This window comes from Nelumbo nucifera, chromosome 4 (genome assembly GCF_055504915.1).
Source record: "Nelumbo nucifera cultivar China Antique chromosome 4, China Antique-T2T, whole genome shotgun sequence".
NCBI classification, from domain to species: domain Eukaryota; kingdom Viridiplantae; phylum Streptophyta; class Magnoliopsida; order Proteales; family Nelumbonaceae; genus Nelumbo; species Nelumbo nucifera.
Window position 1 is genome coordinate 4219070 of NC_142652.1, and position 5720 is coordinate 4224789.

At 38.0% G+C, this 5720-nt stretch overlaps 1 pseudogene across 2 annotated transcripts; it reads right to left on the reverse strand.

Annotated features, from left to right (window-relative positions):
- Positions 1-306: 306 nt before the first annotated feature.
- Positions 307-2050, reverse strand: LOC104591776 (transcription factor TCP20 pseudogene; annotated as a pseudogene). 2 transcript variants are annotated; one of them, XR_016068640.1, is made up of 2 exons: positions 593-2050; positions 307-513 (listed from the first exon to the last, which is right to left on the reverse strand). The product of XR_016068640.1 is annotated as a transcription factor TCP20 pseudogene, transcript variant X1 (transcript). The 2 variants fall into 2 exon arrangements; XR_016068641.1 differs by having other exon boundaries at positions 307-504; positions 593-1889.
- Between the last annotated feature and the right edge of the window lie 3670 nt (positions 2051-5720).

A 5720-nucleotide genomic window follows, 5' to 3' on the forward strand; every position in this document is an offset into this window, starting at 1 on the left:
ATTTTCTCTCATCCCCAAAAGGATAAGCATGAGATATAACCAAATTATCTACAAAGTCATATAAAACCTTGAATTTGGTATTGAAAACATCCTTCAAACCTTCACTCATCCAAACTGGGAAAGTAACCTTACTTTTCATACCACATGTTTTGGTCAGATCACAATAGTAGAGTCTATATGAATGAAAATGAGTTATAAACAGATATAGAGGTCGAATGCTAATGGTGCGCATCAACAGTCACACTCACAAGTAATCTGCTCTTCCGTTCAAATGAAAAAAAAAAAAAAAAATCAACCGAAAACAAATGCCCTGCCAAATCTAACAAAATATTGAATTAAATATGATATGAAACTCTAAGTTTATTTTCACAAACAAGCTGATCAACACTCCATCCAGACCTGAAACAACAAATAATCAAAGATCGCTTACACTATTATCAAACACCTTGAAATAAACAAGAAATCAAGTCCAACCCCAAGCCATCCAGTTCCGCATGGTTCCACCTGCACATTCTAAACCAAAAAAAAAAACACCATTATAATTACCAGCTTCAAGTGAGAGAGAGAGAGAGAGAGAGAGAGAGAGAGCGACCTGTACTCGGAGGTTTGAATGACGCTGTGGATAGAAAGTTGGGCAGACCCAATATCCAGTCCCTATGTCACAATTCCATAAAAAGACTGAATTTCCGTTTAACTCATCCCCCATATTTGCAAATACAGAGAAAAGACCCGGCTTCTCAGATGTGTTATTTCTTGAGTTCCTCCAAAGTTCACCGTAGAAAATTCTCCAACTATATTGTTTGTCTACTGTCTTGACCCTTGAGAATCATCCTTGGCAGGCGGCTGTTGTTGCTGCTGCATGGGGCCAGTGGTGCCACGGCCCTGGCCCATCTGCTGGTAGAACTGGCTCAGAGCCTGAGGATTCAAAACCCCAATATGACCGTCTTGAGAAAGCCCAAGCTCCAGTCCCGGAAGTTGCTGGTTGTTTCCACCCATGATTGAGCTAAAACTCATTGGACCCAGATTGGAACCTGGTAATTCAAAACCGTGGAATCCAATTCGAGTCATGTAATTAGAACTTTCGGTGCCCAAATTCGATGTAGATGGAGCTGAAGAATGAACAAACCCCGGCCCAAAACCACTAACAGAGGGCCATAGGCCTGTGGCCACATGAGATCTACCCAAATTATTTCCAATCACACTCCAGTTGGTCCTACTGCCGGACCCAATACCGGGTCCCAACTCGTCGATCTTCGACTGGAAGCCGGCCGAAACAGAGGTTCCCTGTTGAGAGACAGAGCCCCCCGCAGCAGCAAGTGCCGAAGCAGGAATCGTTCCAGTGCCTGTGGCAGCGATTATGGATGGCTCCGCTTGCTGTAATAACCACTGTATTGTTTCCCCATCAGATTTGTGGCCCAATTCTCTTGTCAACTGGAAAATCCTGGCAGCACAGAGAGCTGGCATCCTTATTCTTCTCCCCCTCCCATCAACCTTTGTGTGTCTGTCCTTGGTGGAGCTCCTCTTGGGTGCTAACTGCTTCTTCCCCTCGTCCTTTTCTGCAATCACAATCTGGAAGTCCTTAATTTCTGCAGGCTTGTTATCTCCCATCTCTGGTTGTGGGAGACTCAAGAACTTGGGCACCTCCTGAGGCTGCTTGGAGCCCTTAGGATCCATGAAAACAGGAAAAAAGGGTCTCTTTGATGAAGAAGGTGACCTGAAAAGGCCTAGACTTTCATTGGTGTTCACTCTTTTTGGCAAGGAATGAACCTGCTGTTTAAAAGACAAAAAAAATAAGAAGAAGAATTACAAATTGAGTTCCCAAGACCAAGATAACTACCCTTTCAAAATTTTACTTAGCATACACCGTCAAAAACATTAATCTCTCTCTCGCTCTCGCTTGCGGGTTTCTTCTCTGTTATATATCGCCCTCTTTTTCACTGTAGCGGGTTTTGACTACCTTGATTTGATAGCCCCTTTAACTGCCAATTTCACCATTTCAGACTCAGTTGTACATCAACCTCTTTAGTCTTTCCAACATTCCATGTACTCCAACCATCATTGTTTCTCTCTGCATGCTATTATTGCAATATATAGTAATTTATTCATCTCTTGCAAGGAACTCAATTGCCGATGTGGCATATTCTGGAGGCACAACTGGCAGTCCATCAATGGAGTAGAGGGCTTGCTTCTGTACCACTCCAGGCCCATCCTCATCAGGAAAGGAAAGAAAACATTAGAAAGAAAAGAAAAGAATGATGGAATCAACAACCAAAAAGAAATGGAGTGAGAGGCGGGCTGTTGCAATTAGAATAAGGTGGGGAATTTGAAATTTTCTTTTTTCTGCTTTGCCAGTTCATGGGCCATCTAGAGTTATGTTTTATTTATTACTCTATAGCCAAGGTTGTATTGTATGGTTCTTGGCTTTCACAGATGGATCGGACTCGTCACTCGTGTTTTGTTTAAAAATACAACAACAGAAACAAAATGGTCATCAGAGTTGGGAAGGGAGAAGCGATGCAAAGAGAGAGAGAGAGAAAGAGGGACATCCACCTGAAGGGTGCTTTGTTTTTTATGCTGGAAAAACTAAAATAAGTGGGTACTTGTCAAAATAATACCCCGAGTTTCAGTGGATACCAATACCCTACATCAGAAAATGACAGAAAATCCCTCGAATTCCTCTCATCTCATGACAAAGATGCCCCCATTTTATGTGGGCATCCCTTTTTCAATTCAGCATTAATACAATTGACAAAGATGCCCACACACTTCTTTTTAAGGTACCCCCCCCCCACAATTTTCCTTTTAAGTAAGCCTTGTCTGATGGATGTTTTAAACTTTGATTTTTGATAGATAGGTACAGCTTCGATAGTCGACTGGGAATCTTACTCCTCTCTCTATCTACCCAGAAATGGCTGCCATGGTGGCAGATAAGGAAACGTTACACCTGATTTTTATCCAATGAGAGCGTTATCATTATATACCTCATATTTTTTGTTTTTTAATTTTTAGAGCCAACGAAACGAATGATGACTGATGAATGATCACTGTAGGTCACTAATGGTGAGAGCATGCTCATTGAATCATCTCTCCTTTTTTTTTATTAAGGCTTTGAGAGTTATCGACGGGTAGGAATTAGGATAATAGAGCGTGTTAGGTGGGGGCAGAAACCCACAGACAAGACCAATCAACGCAAGGCTTATCCAGAATCGTCGTCTATCTCTGGAAGTTCTTCGTCTTATTATGGCTAGGTCACTCTCCACGTGGCTCAGTAGACAGTTACCAAAGAAAAGTCCAGTCACCCATCTAGAAAACCCCGGTCCCGGCCTCTCTCTTGAGTAAAAACAAATTATATATTGGACAACACTAGACCTGGCAATTGGGTTGGGTGGGTCGGGTTAAATTTTGGGTTGTGTTGTCAAATGCTATATCATAATCCTAAATGTTTGGGTTAGGGTTGATCCATTGGTCAATTTGGGTCATCTCAAAAAATTTAAAAAAATAAAGAAAATTACATGAAAAATATCAAAATTAAAAGAATTAACTTTAAAATTTCAAATATAAAATAAAAAACTTGAACATTTAATAATTTAAAGAGTAAACAATAAAAAGTAAAGACTAAATAGAAAAAATTAGAGAGTGGAGACTTCTAATAATGCATAAATAATCCCAATTAGACTTGACAATCGGATTAACGGGTTGACTCATGATCCAACCCAACCCAATTTTTTTCAGGTTGGGCCGGGACAGGTCATTTTCGCATTCGGGTAGCTAAATATGAAACTCTAATCCTGTTTTTTCGGATTGAATTGGATCGAATTTACAGGTTGGGTCAACATTTTTGACAGGTCTAGACAACACAAAGTACCCCAAGGATTGACGTGCTCTTCGGGGGAAATTCTTTTGTAAAACAATTTACTATTTTTGTATTCTAAATTTCTAATGACTAAAATTAAAAGTGCCCTCAAAGATAGAGTTGAATTATTAAAAGAAAAATAGGTTGCCTAATCGGGTCGATTAGGTTTACTTTCCTGGACTGGACGATGATACCACCTGATTACTCCTGTCTACATTATCCACTTTGTATTTTGTATTTCGCGGAATAATATCAGCCGTCCAGCCCGTCCTTCCTTACTATTCTTACTTTAATATTTTAGTTTGGAAAACGCCCACGAAAGAGGCTAATTTTGACACCCTGCCTGGTGGACATAAGTGGCTGGTTTAGGGAAAAGGTCTACACGACCTAACAATCCTACACGTCGCACTTCCACACATGGCAAGATTCATCGGATCGTCGAAAGATGATACTAAAACTGTGTTACTGGAGAAAGAAAAAGTTCATTTAAGGCATGATTTGGGTGGGGTTGAAAACAAATTCATTTTCACTACTGCAAACATATGAGAGAGTGCAAATTCTCAAATATTTTTGTTTCAACTTTCACCTTATTTTATTTACTTGCAGTATGCAGTGCAGATGAAGTAAAAGCTGATCAGACAAAATTGGACCAGAATTTGCATTCTTACCATTTACAGATTCATACGTTTAATACTATTTGCACTACAAATTAACAGATCTGAATCCCAAAAATTATTAAGTTAATGCTAATCGGCACGTTATTAATCTTTTATTTTTTTTATAAGATAACTATCATGACCCACCGGTGGGTTTTGATCCCCAAATAAATATGGGGCAACTAACAACATATGTCAGCCCAAATCCATCCTCTATATATGTTCTGCGATAACAAATTAAATTCAAGAAAAGAAGGTAATGGTGTTCTTAAATCTTAACTATCTATGATACAAACAAAAGGAATTGGACATCGTAGACTTTCAAATATGATTCTTATCTCACATGATGGTTTTTCTCCTGCATTTTTTTTCTATACTTCCATTTCATTGAGCCTATAAAAGTCGGAGTTACATCTATATATAATAATGACAGTGCAACGATAATCCATATTTTATAAAAATAGGGTTTTTTCCGAATTTAGGATTTATTATATTTTTTTAGAAGAATGACAGTTCAGCCCAAGGTCAAAACCTTTAAGCCTAAAGTACAGTTGGAGTGGGTGTTATCTCGGAATTGATGTCAATGTACAGACGACATTAATGTATAAAATAGGGGTTTTAACATTTTGAATGTTTACAGATCTCTAGTGGAATTCAAAAGTCTACATTGGGCTTATCCGTACTTTTCTGAAAATTATAAATGGGTTGATCACTTGTCACACATTGACTGAAAGCGTAGTAAAAATTTCAAGGAGATTGGAACTCTTTCTTTTTATCTTTTTCCTTTTTGTTTTTCTGTGTACGTAGGCATCTGTATTTTAATTCATCTATATTGCCATATGCTAAACAAATTTAAGAGATTAACTAGTTGGGACACGTGTGATGTAAGGGCTTTGTTAAATAAGAATAAAATAATAAAAAAATAAGATGAAATTGTGTAATTTATGTTTTACGATATTTCTACTATTTTATGATAAGTTTTTATAATTATTGGTAATTTATCTTGGTTATATTATTAGGTAATTTTTTGCAATTTCTAGTAATTTAATATAATCTATCCATAATTATTGGTAATTTATGATAAGTCTTAGTAAAATTGTAACACTTTTTAGAAAAAATTGCTCGGATCAGCGATTTACTGACCAAAATCAACGGTTTTAGAGAAAAATTCAATTTTGAGAAAAAACGGAATCAGTCACCTAACCAGTTCC